This window comes from Pseudopipra pipra, chromosome 17 (genome assembly GCF_036250125.1).
Source record: "Pseudopipra pipra isolate bDixPip1 chromosome 17, bDixPip1.hap1, whole genome shotgun sequence".
NCBI classification, from domain to species: Eukaryota; Metazoa; Chordata; class Aves; order Passeriformes; family Pipridae; genus Pseudopipra; species Pseudopipra pipra.
Genome location: NC_087565.1, coordinates 5565103 through 5582932, shown reverse-complemented (window position 1 = coordinate 5582932; position 17830 = coordinate 5565103). Strand labels below are relative to the sequence as shown.

The 17830-nt window shown below is 44.4% G+C and overlaps 1 long non-coding RNA gene across 10 annotated transcripts in view; it reads left to right on the top strand.

Annotated features, from left to right (window-relative positions):
• LOC135423612 (uncharacterized) overlaps positions 1-17830 on the top strand; it is a 63039-nt gene that overhangs the window by 9920 nt on the left and 35289 nt on the right. The window contains exon 3 of one of the 10 annotated variants that reach the window (XR_010434857.1): positions 14904-16254. The exons of the other annotated variants lie outside the window; for them this stretch is intronic. This is a non-coding gene — a long non-coding RNA (uncharacterized LOC135423612). Of the gene's footprint in view, positions 1-14903; positions 16255-17830 lie in introns of those variants that run through there. 10 annotated transcript variants of the gene reach the window in all.

Here is a 17830-nt window from a genome sequence, read left to right as displayed (position 1 = left end):
CAGCAGCTGTAAGGACAGGAGCCATCCCTGCAAAGCCCTTACATAGGCAAGTCAACCCTGGCATTTGGGGAGTCGGATAAAGCCATGGGAGCAGGAATCCAGTGACCTAAGAGCAATCGAGAATAAAGTTCACCACAACAGTCTGGGCAGTGCTTCCAATCTGAGTAGTGACCTGGCATGGGAGGCAGGACTTGGCTTTTGGCTCTTCAAGCTGTTTGGTTTAAGCAAAGGAAGGCATCAGGAGGGAGTTGGTGACATGGGAAGCAATGTGTCACAAGGACTTGCTGAGATGAAGAGATTGGTGTCCCCTTCTGGGACACCATGGGTTAATTTGCTTGTTAATTTGCTGGCAGTGAGATTATTGGAAGCTCTGATTTAATATTTGTGTTTACTTTGGGTAAACAAATTAACAAAAAACCCTCAAGTCTTAATAATTTAAGGCACAAACTTGATTGAAGCCAGGAGAAGATAATGAATCTCATGCGGTGATTTCACTCCTAACCTTGCAGAGGGTGGGCAGTGTGTGTAGCTCATGCACATGCAGGATGACTGTTCCCTATATGTGAGGGTTGCTTTTAGCTATGGGTTGCAGGAGTGTGAACCAGCAGAGGAAAAGGACTGTGTTGTGCTTGAATTAAGCTCAGCCTTGAGTATTTGAAGGGAAAAGATGGAGCAAGGAGTGGGGATGGTTTGGCCAAGCAGAGGAGATGGCTGTGCATATGATACCTGGAGGGGAAGTCTTGAAATGTATGCAATGGGAGATTGGGGATAAAAAATGTGGAGTGACACTGCAGCTTGTCCCTGAATGGGTTGGCTGTGGGAAGGGGACTGGGATGTGCAGGCAGCAAGTGCAAAACAGGGATTTATACCCAGGCTTTGTCTCTTCCACCCCTCACAGTGTCAGGGCTGTGCTGCACAGGGAGCTAAACCACGTTACTTTCTTTAAATTAAGCCAGCTTTGTCCTAAAGCCTTGTCTTTGAGACAATAAGACGCACCCACTAAAATCTATTGTGCCATTTTTGCAAAGACCAGCAAAAGTCTCCCGTGCGCTGTCCCCTCCCTGTCCTCCACGCTCATTTGGCCTATTTGAAACTGAATTTATTCCTGGGAAGGTCCCCATCAATTTGCCTTGCTCTTTTGTTGACAAGTTTATTAAAAACCTCGGCAACTACATATTAAACTTTTATCAGTGTCGAGGAAGAATACGTCCTTTGAGCGGCCACAGAAGTTATGGATTGGGGCTTAACGTTTCTTGTTCCACTGTTCGGCTGAGTCAGCGTAACAAATAAAAGCTGCCACTTCTTTTTTTTTTCCCTTTCTTGAGAGACAGTTCCCTTAACAGTGTAAGTAACTGTGTCCAATAATGTAAAAAGGTTTCAGGTCTGGGTAAACATCAGCCTTGATTTTTTTTTTTTTTTTTTTTTTTTTTGTGGCCATAAGTCTGTAATAATTTGAATTATTAGTTTAAAACAAGAATAAAATATGAACCCTGGAGAAAGTTATTGCTCCTTAGCTCTGAACTGATGGTTTTGGTAAAATAACTGTTACTTTACATGGTTTATATGAAAAAAATCACTGCAAATTTATAATTGTTGTACTGCAAGTGATGTACTTTCATCCAGTCTGAGAGCATGAAGGGGTTGGAGCGATGCTTGGTTGGGGATGTACCTTCTGTGCTGCTGTGATAGAGGATCTTCACTCATTTTCTTTAGTCATAAGATGAAACAAAGAGGAGGCCAATATGTTGCACCAAAGATGTTAAAAATAAAGCGTTAGAATTGCATAACCTAGTTCCCATTTCACCGCGCAGCTGAGTTTTTAGGAGTTGAAAGAAGCCTGGAAAATAATTGGTGAGAAGGAGTTTGAACTGATATAACAACAGGCAGGCAGGGAAAAAAGTGAGTATTGGTGGGACTGAGCCACAATTCTTGAACTCCGCCGGATAAATAAATAAATAACACAGCATCTTTCTCTGCCTGTCACCGCGTCCAAGGATTTTTTAGTCCTTAAACAGGTTTGCTGGCATAATTTGTCAAGTCCAACAGGGAGGTTTCCATGTGACAGCCGATCGTTTCTCACCACGCACAGTGGTGCACCAAAGCCGTCCTGCCAGCTCGGAGCAGCTCCATAATTAGATAACAGTTAACACACGTATATGAGATGGCTCATCACTCATGCCCAGGGTATGGCAGAGCCCGCCATGGCCGATCCTGCGCCGTGCTGGCAGCAGGCAGGGAGCATTCCGGACAAATACATCTTCCTCCAGGAGTTTATCTGCATCACCATTTGCTCCAATTATAACTAATTGGACACATATTGCATTTTCATAGCATCTAATTTTCTATTGATTTTAACGGGACTGCTGGTGTTTTGTACTATTAAGTGGTATCTCGTATCAGTTGCTGTTTAAAAACGCTGAGCGCACTCCCCTGTATGGAATTATGCAGTCAGCACATGTTTTAAAACCTATTTAATTGTTAGGTCCATAAAATGCACAAACTGTATTAGGGAGCGGCTTTGTTCTCTTTTGAGAGTGTGAGAAGAAAAAAAAAAAATCCAACTCCACAACTATTTCCATGTCCGGTTTCAGGAGCTGCAGCTCCCAGAGACCTGCTTGGAGCCTTGTGCTTCAGGAAAACAGCTTTGGAGGGACCATCTTTATCCCACAAGGAGCCAGCTCCCTTCAGGTAATGATGCTCTTCACTGGCAGAACAGAGCAGGTCTGTGCTTGAAATGGGACTGTTAGTTTTACAAGAGGCCTAGGACTAAAATTTGGATTAAGATGGAGATAAGGTCACTTTAGATGTTCTGTATAACTAAGGAATGAGGTGATAACTGTAGGGTTTGGGACTTCACTCCCTGTCATAGTTATTGCCGTGTACCTTGGCAATATATCCAGATAAAACCAGGCTATCAAATTAGCCATTTCATTTCAGCAAGTACTCAGTGAAGCAGGGTGAAAGCCACAGTCCTTTGTTCAGCATCATTTAAAGAAGAAAAGATTTTAGAAGAGAGATTTAGGGGAGAAAGGGAGAGGTGGCCTGGCAAAGAGCATTTCCAGCAATGCGCGGTGGATCGCTGGCTCGTGGAGGTTGGATGGTGGCATTAATTGTAGAGAAGGCAGATTAAAGGAAATGGAAATAATGTTTTGGGGCAGCTGAGTTACCCCAGGGTGCTGGTGAGTTTGCCATCAAGTTGCTGCCTTCACTGCTCATTAGCAGGAACCACATTGTGTTTGTGGGAGACAGGTGAGTTCATGAGGGTGTATAAATTAAATAGACACTTTATTAAGTTCAGGTAATAGTTGGGGTTTGAAAGACTGAGTGGCTACTGCGATGTCAGCAACTACTTTAGTGCACAAAGGAACTGAGTGCTTTTTAATTAAGTCAAATAAAATCCAAGCGGAAGGCTCTCGAGCCTTGTCTGGAGTCTACTTTTTGGGTTGAATATCTATAATTTTAGAAATGTTAATAAAACACAGTCCACTTTTTCCCTGTAATAATATAAGTTCAATTAATATTTGATGTCTGTAAGGAAAAGGATAAAAGCAGCAAGCTTGTATTTTCTGGTTTACAAATGGCACATTGTGCAGAATCCCGTGACTGTGGCATTGATTTAAACATCCTCGCAAAGACACCATGCAATAAAGTTGAATCATCTGCAGTATAAGTATGGCTGTTTGGGGGGAAAAAATAGCAATGTGAGAGAGTAGATGTTTTCCTGTATTATCAAAAGCCACTTCATTTTGAGGAAATTTCCTCCAATTTAGTAATGTTTGGATGGAAATCAAATAACACATTAGCTGCAGGAAAGGGGAAAAAAAACCCTTGCAAAGCTAATTACGAAGGGAATGTGCACTTCATTAAGATAAAGCTGTAGGAAATCAATGTTCTGTATTGTTGTTTTTTCCTTTTGATTGGATTTTAGAATGATAAATTGTTAATGCATTTGATCTAAAAATGATTTGTTTATTCAGATGAAGAGCAACAGTACTTTGTCTCATTTGGCCTTTTAGCTTATAATGATAATGGCTTGGAGGGCTGCTCATTTTTCAAAAGGGTATCGGACTGGAATAGGCAGGAGATTTCTGGACTCGGAAGGATGGGCCCTATGCAAGGGTTCGTTGTAGGCTAATTCTATTGCATGTTGAATCTTCTGCTTCATTAGGAATATCGACAAATGCTGATAAATTCTTTGGCTTTTCTGTACTGTCTATAACACGTCTTTATTAGAATATTGAGGCTAAAGTAGAAAGATCCGCAAAAGAGCAGATTCTCTTGCGTTGCCTACTACTGATCCTCCTTGCCATAGCAATGGGGCTTTTGCTCCTTTTCCTGACTGCAATCATTGCCAACGTAGCCAAAAGCTAAGCAGAGGCACTGCACAAGGGTGGTCAGAGAGGGAAAAGTGATGCACGGGTTTGTTTTAGTAATTTGGTTTTGATTCACCTCTAGCCCATGTCTCTCACTCAGGGTGCCCATGGCTCCCCAGTACCATCCCACAGTGCCTGTAGGCTTTTCCCAGCTCAGGATGTGCTGGAGCACTGAGCAGGGGCAGGAGCATCTGCTCCTGGCCCTGGGGGCCTTTCCAGTGCAAGACCCTATTTCACGAGGAGAAGACTAGACCTGCTTCTCTTTGGACTCAAGCCTGAACTTGCTGGTGTTGAGTGGCTGAGGTTTTGGACCTGGATGTGGTGCTGTTGCAGACTGCACTTGCAACATTGGCACAGGCAGGAAGGGAGAGCAGCACCCTGCCAGATTCTGCCTGTGGAACCTGGCAGCACTCAGCAGGCAGAGGTGAACCCTGTACCTCCTATTTCATAGAAGTGAGGGCCCACAGGCATTTGGGAATGGGCACTGCCTCACTGCAGAGATCAGGGGCTTCAACACAGCACACACCTCTATCCACACCTGTAATCCATCTTGCTTGGGTGCCTAGTGGCTGGTACAGCCCCAGAGACCAGTCTGGTAGTGCCTGCCTGTGCCCTTCCTGCTGGGAGGCTATTGCAGCTCTCTCCAGCTTGTAGCGTGGGCTGCTCTTTCTCAGCTGCTGGGAAAGCCTCACCACCAGAGAGACATCATTAGTTTTGATTAATGGCATCCAGAAGAGAAAACCTAATTTTCTAAAAAGGAAAACCTCACCCATAACTCACTGCAGAGAATTTAAACAAAATGTTATAGAACATCCACGCCGACTCACATTGATTTCAAATATGTTCCAAGGCACTCCCTGAAGCAAAGCAAGGGGGGAGTGGGGACAGCACTGGTCCCCAGCAGAAGATGCTCAGTGTAAGCCCATGCCACTCTCCCACAGCAGTGCTTTCAAATGACTGACCCCAAATCAACGGGGCTGGAACAGAACAAGAGTACCTGAGGAGCAGAGTGTGTTTTAAGTGGTGGTGCTAAGGCAGCTTGGTGCACTCTAAACAAAAACCCATGTGCCCATCAGGGTTTAGCTCAGTACAGCCTCAGTCGCTGATGGCACTTCCACCTCCACCCAATCACCAGTAAATAATTACTTTCCTTTGCCTCCTGTAAGTCACCAATGGATGAATTTAATACTTCCAGGTCTTCACTGTCTAAGTTTCCACTTAGTTCCTTGGCTTGATTGTCTCTTGAAAAGGTACCTAGAGATAACTTGATTAAATTAATTGTAGAGCTCTTTTTAAAAGCTATTCTCTCTCTCTTTCTCCCTCCATCTCTCCCTCCATTTATTTATAGGCAGCTTAGAGTAACGGGTTTGGGCAGTTAAGTGATCTGCAGTGCTTACTGTGACAATGCGAAGCCTGTAATTCTTGGGGAGATGTAATGCTGGCCCACTTGCAGTATTTCTGTGTGCAGTGGTTCTAAGCACAGGTGCTTTTCCCCAGTATCATCTTGCAGCATGGTGGGCTGTGAGGAAAAGGGGGGAAAAGTCACCTTTGCCTTATGACGCATATAAATTCTTTAAATAGGTTATGCACATGGCAATGTGCAATATCTGCGCGTGGCTCTGGGTTAAGAAGGAAAGGCCTGACTTTATTGGCTCCCACTGCAGAAATGATCGGAGCTGCTGTGATTTTTAAATTTGATTTACTGAGTTATTTTTAGCAGTGGGGTGTTCGTGCTGCAGGGCTCTCCAGGAGAAATCAGCTCCCCAGCTCTGCGACATGAACCGTCACACAAGTGACTTGGACAGCGGCGACGTAGCAGGGACTTGCTTTCCTCATCTGGGGACAAATTGTCTGATTATGGGATTGCAAGAAAGAAAAGGCTTTTTTTCTTTTTTTTTTTCCCGTTTTACCCCACCTTTCACTTCCTTTCCTTCATTTCCCTGTTGGTTTCTTGTGATGTCAAATACAACTGTTGCTTGTCTTGAGCAGATCTTAAAACTCCTGAAAATGCTGATTTTAATGCTAGATAAGAAGACATGGGAGGCTGCATGGTAGGGAAGCAAAGTTTGCTAACCTCTAAAAAAGGATTTCAGGTGTTTCAGCCTTTTCCCTCCTGTTTGCCAAGGAGAACCCCGAGGGGAGAAGAGTTCTGCAGTTCCGAGTTCCTTGGCTGTAGGCTGGGCTGGTTGTAGGAAAGGACATCTCTGCTGCTGTGTGTCAGGTGTCATTTCAGATAACAAAACACAGGGCATGAAGGATGACAGCAGACCATAAAACACTGAGAGGAATAAGTCAGGAAATTATAATTAAAGTATCTGGATTAAAACAATAGCCTTTACTTCTGTCACGCTGTAATAGCAGCGTGGCTCTCAAGACAGACAGAGCCAAATATCAGGTTTAAAAATGCTCCAGGCTGATGGTTACTGCTGCAGACTATTCCACTGCTGTTAAACTTGCCTCTTTAATTCAGACCCGCTCTTCAGCCGTAGCCTCTAAGAAGCTTAAATAAATCCTGACTGCCTGAAAGTGAAGCCATTTGAACCAGTGCAGCATCAGGCAGCAAGTTCAGAAGAGGTCCAGGCAGCTGGGAAAGAAAAGACTCTGAAGAATTCCCCTCTCTGCTGCCACAGCCCATGAGGCCAAATGCTTTGCTAAAGCTGGTAAAATGGAACCAAATCAACTGTTCAATGGATTTGGTCCCCTTCAACCAGCTGTAGCTGTGCATTGATCTCTCAGATGCACCTTGGAGGCTGAAACACTTGAACCCGACCAGGGCGACTCAGGTAGAAGACGTGAATGCTGCTGATAAGGAAATGATGATGACTGGCATCTGCAGATCTATCACTCGGGCTCTAAACTGGTGGGCTGAGCCTGAGTCATTATGTGGTTGCCAGTCAATTCTGCCTAACGGAGACCGCTCAAGATTGATAATCTCTATCATCCTCCTAATATTGATCTCAGCTGTAACTCAGGACCGTGTATTTCCACTGCAAATGCTGTGCGTTTTCATATGTATTTGCTCACACCCACCCAGGAGCCCTGTGCCTCAGTGTTTCATCTGCTGCATCGAAGAATAAAGGTTTTGATCTGAAGTTCCCTCCTTGTGTTTTGTACCACGCGCCAAGCTGCTCCTTCAACAGCTCTGGTGAAGAAATGGGTTGTTACAGGGATACCAGAGCTGGGAAGGAGTTGGGAATACCAGCTGCTTCTTCATTGCCCCAAATGGCAAATATCCACAGCCTGTACTAGCCAACAATGTTTTTTTTTTGTTAATGAGATAAAAGATGTGCTCCTAAAAAAAGGTCCCCAGTTTGATTTTGTTGACCTAAAAGGCTTGTAAAGTCTCTATCCCGTCTGGTCCTTATAAGCACTAATGTTATGCTAATGGACTTAAAGAAAATCGCTCCCTTTCTCATGTAATAATGATTGGTGGGAAAGTAAGCTGGGCGTCATCCTTTCCTAGCCATCGTAAATCTATAGGACTCTCACAAGCTATGAATATTGCGGGCATAATGAGCCATTTGGATGCAAAAGTCTGATGGGAGATTATTCATGTCTTTACTTCTTAATGACACCTGGCCCAAGTTAACCCCTGGCATGAGAGTGTGCAGAGATTTGTCTCTTTTCACACGCCAGGAATTTGGTTCACTTGATTCCACATCTCTGGTCCTTTAGGTACCATTTAAATGTTCTTACTAGGGCCAAGAGTATTCATGTGCTTCAAGAGAAGGAGTTGTTAGATGGATCTGAGGCTTAACATGCATCTAATATTTATGTCACTGGGTATTTGAAAGGCAAAGACATGAGGAGCAATGTTACTGCAGCAGCACCTTTCCTCAGCTAAAAGGAAAGCAGTGCTTACCCAATCCTGCTAGCCCATTTTTCTGCCCCTTAACAGTGCCTAAACATCTATGTGGAAATCCTACTGAAATCTACATGTGTTTTTTTCCCCATACACTTCAATCAGATCAGGCACTTTTTCCTTCATGCCACCAGCTGATTTCTTGAAAACATGTAAAAGAAATTACTGGTTCTATTTATTTATTTATTTATCTTCACAAACGCAACATCTTTCCAAACACCCAACAATGCATCCAAAAGGGCTTTGACCCAGCCTGATAGAAGAGACTCGAGCCTTTGCAAAATGCATTTGCTGACATTTGTGCCTGCAAATAGAGGAAAATGAGCAGCTCCAACAAATCCCTGTATTAGCATGGGGCCAGTTTGCAGTGGGTAGAGAGGGTGCTCATGGCTTTCCAGTCCCAGTCACACAGCAAGGCTGTGCCCTTGGCAAAACAGCCAAGTGGCCACCACCTCTGTAGCTCCAAGTCACTTCTTGACACAGTGTCTTTTGAGGCTGATTAATTGCTTTTCAGTTGGTCCTGATGGTTTCTGAGTGCTACTCAATCCCACTTCCTAATTCCCATCTCGGAAACACCGGGCAAAGGCATCTGCTGAGACAGGAATCACTCTGTGAGCAGAGCAGCAGTCACTGAGCAAACATCAACTCAACGGTGTCACTGCCAGTCCTGAGATTTCTGAACAAGGAAGGAAGGGGATGAAAGCACAAGGGAAGGGGAATCCTCAGCACAAGTCCCTAATTGCTGGCAGTCTGGGTTGTGAATGATGTTGGGACTCTAGAGGAAAAGGTTGAGTAAAAACAGATGCTGCCAGCAGGTTGTGGCCTGGGTTTCCAAAATACCACTCTCCTCCCGCCTGCTCCCACAATCTGGGTTGTTTTCTCTTGTTCCCCAGGGCCGCATCCAATGTAAACCACACCATTATTAAAATTCTTCCTTGGTAATGATAATTAAGTTACTAAAAAATGTCAAATGGGAAAGCTGGAGGCATTGCAACTTGAACAAAACCATGGAGTATAAATGAAAATGTTTTCTCCTTAAAGAAATGTGGTCCGTATTTAGGTTCCCCCAAAGCCACCTGAGCCTCAAATATCAGGAAATCTTCCAGTTCTCTTGTAGCAAGAGAAGATACAAATGCACAAGGATCCCAAAAGTTGGGCCATGTATTTAGGTGCTTAAATGTGGATCCCACTTTCAGGCAGCCATGCTTGAAGATTGCTGCCAGTGTTTTTATTGCCTAATTATATCTTTATGGAATGAGAAATTCAATTCACTTAGCATGGAATTCCTATAACAGTACAGCCATTATGGTCTAGTCAAGGAAATATGAGGCCCAACAGAAGGCAGCAGGTAGACTTCAGGGGAGCTCTCTAGGGACTGCTACTGTATAGGGACAAACCTAAGGCGTGGACCAAAAAGTTGTAAATATCCCTCCTAACAGCTTGTGTTTCAGCCCTGCTCACCTCCTGATGCAACAGCAGGGATTGGGAGCAAATGGAGCTCACTGATGTCTGCCCTTTGCAGCCCGGAGCTGCTCAGATCATGAACCCACCCATGGTCTGAAAATTGGATCTGCTTCAGTCGATTTCCCTTAAAGCACAGCTCTGAGGGGAAGTCTTACTGCTGACTTTGAAAATCCCACGATCAGGTCCTGGCTAAGTAATCAGAAACCTTTAGCCAACCATCCTTAACTACCTCAAATCTAATTGTCCTCCATATCCTCTAAGAGGCTGCTCTGATGGCTCACCAGACACTGCTGGTTTCCCGGAAACCCTATTAGCTTCTCAAACAAGGCAATCCTGAGGACTCAGTCCCGCAAACCTCTTGTGCAAATATTAAATAACAGGAAATAATTAGCAGGAGTAACCCTTTTTGCTTGACCCTCTTCTGTAATAAAGATCTTTGTCGGCGAATGCAAACGTTATTTTGAGGAGCAATTCATAATCTAGAGCTGCTGAACACATCAGCCTAAATACACTAATACTCTAATATCCATATTTGTACAGGACTTAAGACAGATAAAAACAGACACGTTATCTGTCCCAAATACCTGAGAGCATTCACCAGTCAAGCTTAGGAAGAGAAGGGGGCACAAGAGTGGTAAGGAAGGGATCACTTCTGCCTTTGATACATCTGCAAGCACATCTTGAGTGGTGCGATCAGATCAGCTGGATTCTGCCCATGGAGTTTTTCTGTGGATCCTTTTCCTTCATGTGCTTTTTTTTTTTTTCTGAGAGAAGAGAAAAGAAAGGACAAGCAAGCCAACAGGCAGATAATTGCTCTGTGCTGACGGTTTGTCAAGTGAAGGAAGCACAATTTTAGTCAAGAGATCTGTGCTACAGCAGCGCTTGAGCAGAAGTCTCTTCTTTTCCTCCCAGATGGCATTGACATGTAGCCTGAAGGGGCTATCAGGATACAAAGCTAAAGATGGTTAAAGACATTAAAAACTCTACCATATGAGCACCATCTACACCAGGACAATCATCTGGGAGGAAGATTCATCCTGACGTATCAGGCAGAAGTCAGACCTTCTACTGGTGTTATGTAAAGCTGTTGAGACAAAGGTATATTTGAGATAGATAAAAAATATATATTACTGCTACTATCCATGCCTTTTCTAGTAGGTCTTCATTAACTCCTGAAAAACTATGACCAATAAATGTAATGATCTGCCTTCCCTTTTCTTTCTGGGTGAAAGACAGCTCCTGTAGGGTGTTTTATCAGTGCAGGCAAGGAGTGGCTTGAGCCTTTCCTGTCTAACTCCACTTCCCAGCAAGGTACTGAATGCACACTCTTCCTCACAGGGCCACCAGTGTTTCCCTGATCCTGACAGGGCTCCTGTTAATGATAAACATTGCAGTCAGGCTAGGATTATAAATCTTGCCACAGGATGGAGGGAATTTGAATTTCTACATTCCTTGGATTTGGTATTGTGTAAGTTGCTGTAATTAACTTGCACAGAGAATGGGCTTAATAACATTTCATTGTTTAATAAGCTGGACAGCCTTTTCATACCATGGGTGCAGCTGGAGGGATAGAAAACCACAAAGAGAGGAGTTCACCTGCAGGAAAATATCCTCTTCTTCCCCCAAAAGCGATAAAAATGTCAATACTATTGACACAACCCCTAATTAAAAATGACTGCCATAATCACACATATCATAGCCGTCGGACATTAGTTTGGATTAAACATATACAGTGAGATGTGCTGCATGTGTTTTCCAAGGGAAGACAGGGTTGGATGATGGTATCTCCTGTACATCCAAGCAAGAGCAGAAGAAGGATGCTTCAGCTCCTACACACGGGCTGCTTGTTTGCCACCCTTCCTGGTGAACGGTGACCGCCTGCACAGCCTGAGCTATTTGCAACCACGAGATAAAACGTGTCCACGTGAACTTCTTTGGCTGAGGTTTAAAGCAGACGTCCTTTCCTTTGTGTCTGACGTGGCCAGACAGCAGGCTGGTCGTAGCAGCTTGGCGGGTTCATGCATTACCTCAGCTACTGCAGCAGTGCTGAGGTGTAGTAGCACCCAGCCTGGGGTGTGGATAAGTCCTCCTTTCTCTCACAAGGAATAAAAGCCTTCATTTTGGGGTATTCAGCAAACAGAATTACAACAGAAAACAGCTTGTCACTGCTCCATGTAAATTAACTTATGCAATTGGTCTGCCTGGATTGGACATGGATTTAATGGTTGGACTCGATGATCTTAGAGGTCTTTTCCAACCTAAATGACTCTACAATTCTGTGACAGGCTCCCTATTTTAATGTCCAACTGCTCTTACCTTAAGCTTGTTCTACCAGTGTATGCCCAGGAATCTCAGCTGGCTTATAGGTACTTGTCTTTTATTCTACAACACCAAAAATAAACACTGTGATCTTCCATGTAGTCCTGGGGCTGAAAGGTAGGATTGCACCACAGAGCTGGGGCTGAGCCCACAAGCACCATCTGCTACAGGAGGGCTACAATGAGCTGAGTAACCCAGTGATGGGAGCAGAGCATGGCCAGTCTTCTCTTGAAGGTACCAGAGACTCAGCACCAAGGGCTCCTTTTCCACATTCATGTGGGATAGGTATTTCACATCTCTTAGCACCTCCTTCAGACAACATCTGCCTCCAGTTCTTTCTGCCCACCCCTCCTGTAAATTATTTTGCGCAGTACCTTACAGGTGGCTTCAGCTTTCTCCTGCATAGTGGGAGAGGGAAAAGAGTGAGAGTGAGAGGGGAAGAGATTTGAAACTATTTCCCAAATATGCAAGTGTCCAGCCACAAGCTGATATCCTGTCAGGGGTAAGAGGTGGACCCGTGCCACACTCGCTCCTCAGTGCTGGGAAAGCAGTTGTTTTCTACTGCCCTTTTGTGTATCACCTGGAAAGTAAAGGCATAATCCATCTTTTCATGGTGAGGAGCATGGTCCTGTGAGCCAAAAAAAGCCTGCGAAGGATAAAACCTGGGATAACCCTTTGTGCTGGGATATCTGTCAGTCATAGAAAGAAGCAGGAGAAGAAACAAAAAAACCAAAACTGTGCCATTTGTTCCATAGGGCAGTGTTCAACAGCCAGCACTTGCCAAATTTAATAATCCTGATCTCAAACCCACCATTGTGTAGGCTTAAGTGTTGTATCCTTTAAAGCAGATGATGGAGTGTGAAAAAAAAAAAGGGATTTGGAGATACCAGGGAACAGCCAGAAATTAGCCAACAGACTGGCAGAGACTTAAAGCAACTCCAGACACTGTATCTCTTAAACCTGGGAGAAAAGTTCAGTCTGGAACCAGAACTTCTGCATCATGGCTCAGGTCCATTGCCGGCAACTGCAGAGGATTTATCTGGTGATTACACTCAGCCTGACTTTGCAGATTCTCCCTTGACACCCCAGGGAGCCTCACCTGCGTCGGGGCTGCTGGGGAGCCAGTGCCTGAAGAAACCTCCCTGTCGATCTGCTGGCAATTCCTCCAGGATTCAGCCAGTGTCCACTGCACCAACACTGCCAGGTCTTGGGGCTGGTAATGGGGTGTCAGACCATGTAGTGCAGTTAGGAAGGTGTCTTGTCCCTTGTTTTAGACACTGTTGGTCTCCAGGACTCTCCTGCTTGCGGTTGTGAGTGCTGTTCGGAATTTCAAGTAGGGTGAGGCTGGAAGAACTCAGTGGTTTGCTGCTTATGCTGATGCTGATGGATTCAAGTACATGACTTTATGAGAAAGCTTCATCTCCTGCAAGGGAATCTGGAGCTAAGTCTGGTGTAACACCTTCACTTCACTTTGGGGATGAGCATTTCATTCTCAACTGCTTTGGAAGTGCTAAAGACTTCACAATAATACCTTTTCATCATTTTAAAACTTCAATTGTTACACGCTGTTTGCAGTGTCACACTGGAAAATTTACCGTGGGGTGTGAGGAGGTTTTTAAGTGTGGACAAGATTGATTCATAGGTGGATTAATCTGATGCATCTTTTAAATGGAAAACTGACATAATTTTCCATCAGAGACCCACTAATAAAACACATTTCCTTGGTTAATCCATTTTTTTCCTGTACTAAGTGCACTATATAAGGTATAAAAATATCAAATCAATAGCCAATGAGTATATAAAAATGAGACTGAAATTTCAGAAACCATGTGTGAACCACCCTCTCCTTGGATTCTTGGAGGATTCTGAGTTCTGTTTCTGCTGCTGAAAGCCCCATTCCCAAAGTCTCCCTGGGACAGCGAGGCTGCAAAACCCCAGGTGTCCTTGTAAGTCCCAGAGGGGATTGGGTGCATCGAGCCATCTGCTTCCAGGGGTCTGGTGGCATCAGTTCTCCAGCAACCTTCCCTATTTTTAGAAGTTAATAGTTTGAGGGGGTTGGGTTCTTCTTCTTTATTAGTTTTTTTATTATTATGGTAAAAGGAACTGGATAGGAGAAATGTGTTTAAAAGACAAAGGCATCTTCCAGTACATTTGTGCAAGGAGCCTGTCCCAGCCTGCCAGGGAATCTGCACAAACTCTCCATTTTTATTCTTAGGCTGGAGTAGAGCAGTGTTATTTCAAAGGAAATGCCTGCACAGTCTTCCCTCTGCAAACACTGCAACCATCATTCGATCAGTACAATTCTCCCGTGTGAGCTAATTTAACAAGCGGTTGCTTTGCAGGCTGTGGAGAATTGCCTCTTACCTAATAATTCTGCTAATTTGCTTAACTTTCCCAGATTGCAAACGGCCCTGCTCTGTGCAAGCAGCTTTCTAAATGAACCCCCAGACAAGTTCTTGACAAGAGCCAAAGGAAAGGTGGATGGCTCAGGAGGTTGAAGCTCAGAGTCTTTTATTTTGACCTTTGGGCCAGCATTCAAATTTGCTTGTTGGGAAAACTGCATTCAGCATGTATTTTCTTCAGGGATTTATGCTACCCTTTTTCTTGTAATTATTCTCACTTGATGTCTTCCATAAATTAAAGATGCTTCTATTAGCAAGCTCCAGTCCTCTCAATTATCTTGCAAAAATCTCCTTATTTGTGGCTGGGAGCTACACCACCAGGATTGCCATCCCTGCAAAGCTCCTGGTCGGTGGCTACAGGCAGAGAAATAAGGAATGTACATGGGTAATACAAATGTCTGAGCAATCCCAGAAAGAAATGAAAACTGCAGTAAAGGTAAATGTCAGACTATTTAAAGACAATGTTAACTATTGATTTTTTAGAGGAGACTACCTCTTCAAAGGATGGCAAGCACGCCTTCAGATACAGACGAGGCAACCTAGATGGATGGCGGAGTGAGGGAGGCAAGTGATCTGGGAAGACAGAGATTTTCCAGGAGAGCAAAATGAACCCTTGATGAAGCCTTTGGGATTAAAGAGGTGGCTTAGTTCTTTCACAGCATCCACCCTTCAACCCATTTAAGCACCATGCCTTTTCCAAGAAATGAAGGGCAAAGAAGCACTGATAAGCAATAAAGAGATAAGCAGCAAAGTACTCGTTTCACCGGTGTTTCCCAATGAAAAATGAACCCTCAAGCACACCCAGTGATTTGTTGTCTAAGTAGCAAAGCTCACCCAAGTTCCTGATTTTGCTTCCAGCAGAGATGCTCATTGCTCATTCTCACGCCCCGGAGCAACTCGGACTCATTATACAGCACTCGCTCTTCCTGCCTGCACCTGCCTGGGTGCAGCAAGGACCAGGTTATATATGTACATATACATTTTATATATGTATGTATATATGCTTGCCTTATGGCCCATGCTGTGATATCCCTGCCAAAGCATCCCGGAGCAGATATTCCTGGCCGCGGGCGCCTGCATCTGCAGGGAATTGTTCCTTTCAAGCTGCAGTGCAGAGATGATGCTACACACGGTGCTTTGGGAAAATAGCACGATAAGAATTTAGTGAGGGGATTTAAAGGTCTTCCAAACCCTCATTTTCAAAAAGGGGAACTTCTTATCGCAATGGGTGTTTTGGAACAGGAGGAATGAAAGATCTAATCCGGGGAAGTGTAATGTCAGTGAGGGCAAATTAAGTTTGCATTTGGATACAAACCCTCTTTTAGAGGCTAATTTGGGTGTTTAAAAAAAAAATATGCATATGTACAAAGCAAAGGGAATTGGTGATGCTGGGGGGTCACTAATGGCTTTGGCAGGTTTTGACAGGGTACAGGAGAGGAAAAGACCCTCCCAGTGCCTTCTGTCTCTATGAATCTTTTGGGTGCTTCAGTTTGAAGATCCCCACAGGACTTGTAACTCCAGCTCCCTTTCTTTGGCAGCCGCTCGAGGTGCAGAAAACCCTGGTTCCTGGTAGATCCTAAACACAGCACGATATTGTATTACTGCTTGGGGTAACCTTTGGTTTAGATGTATTATTTCAGTAAGGAGGTCTTTAGACAGCGTTAAATGACAGATGATATAATTTTTTGAATGTGAGATTCATCTGAATTTTATTTTCTGATGTTTTGACTCATTGACTTGATGTCTCTCTATTATGCACACACCTCTGGAGATGTTGCTGGCAATGATTATGCATAGCATTGAGTTAGTGAATAAAACCACTCCAGGAACTGTTTTACAGATCACAGTATTGTTTTCCCTATAATTGTCCCACAAATGGTGGAAGTTATATGGAGAGAGCAGCATGCTCTGACAGAGTGCATATTTTTGCAGTGTGTATCAGATCTCACTTTGGCTTCTGAGACTTATTTCTGATGGTTCTTGGGGATTTAACTTTAAGACCAATATATTTTAGTATCCATATACGCTCCACTGTTCATGTCATCCGGCAGCAACTGAGGATGAGCTGTCTCCTTAATATGGATGAGACACCAATTTATCTAAGTTATCACCACCCAATCTCTCATACATCTCTGCTGTTAACTGCTGTGTTTCTGACATCCATACCCAAACTATCTGCAACTTCTCCTTCAACTGAAACCATTAGTAATTTTTTGGCTGGAAGTTCTTCTTGTGTATATAATGGCTTCTTCATCTCCCAGCTTGAATTCAACCATGAGGTGACAGAATCAGGCTCTGGACACTGCATTTTAAACCCACAACTGCATATGTCCACGCAGCACACTAAAGCAGAAGTCAGGGTGTTTTTCCAGCATCTGAAAATATATGACTGAATTAACATGTCCCAGGTTCACTTTGAACAGCGCTGCAGTCCCGTTGTGTACAGCCCCAGCATTTGACTGCAGAGTCAGCAATACTTTCCCCCTTCCTGATGCATTCCCAAACCAGCAAAACTTAGCCCTACTCGTGGTATTCTCTTTATAGAAGGTCCCAGTGGTATTATGTATCAAATAAAGGTCTCATTACTTACATTCTGGTTCCTCCATGCCATTGCTCTCATTAATCATCCTGCTCTTCAAGCCGGTGCTACAAGCAATTAGAACTGTCTCCCTCCACACCCCTAAATTAGAGATTCTCTCCCCTGCAGTCCCCTGCCCCTTTGTGCTGCAGGGGCCACCAACTCACTGGGAACCACTGCTGCTGGCTGGGCCAGTGCTGGATGTCTGGGGGCCTCTTGGCCATGGACTCTGCCCTTGAGTCTTATTGCAAAGAGATGGTCTCCCCTTTCTGCCCAGCCTCATTTTGGGGCACATGGGGGTGCTCTTAGTGCTAAATACCCCAGCACTGCCAGCTTTGTGCCTTGTAGCATCTCTAGATGCAGTCTCCTCCACCAGGTGAAAAGGAAAACTCTGTGGCTGTGCCCCAAATCTGTTGATTTAATCCTTGATTTTCCTGCAAAAAATTGCTGTAAACAATTGAGACCAGGGAATCATCTCCTTCTCCCCCCTTCAAGTTCCCATCGGATTTTATTTCCAGGGAGCTCCAAGGTCAGGCACAGAAATCACCCCAAAGAGTCACACTCTGCATTTCCTGCAGACAGAAGTGCTGCAGCCCCTGCCACCCACCCCTGCTTTCACCACCCACCCCTGACCTTGCCATGTGGCCACACTGCTCTTTGCAGGGTGGGACCCAGGGAATTTGCTACTTTCTCTGGGTAATATATTTTTTAGGATCACAAATGACTTACTGAAAGCACTGGGATGTGATTCTCTTTGTGCTGAGGGTGAAATGCAAAAAGGCAGAAGAGCAGGGGAGAGCAGACCCCCCCCTTTCCCCTCAGCTCTATGAAT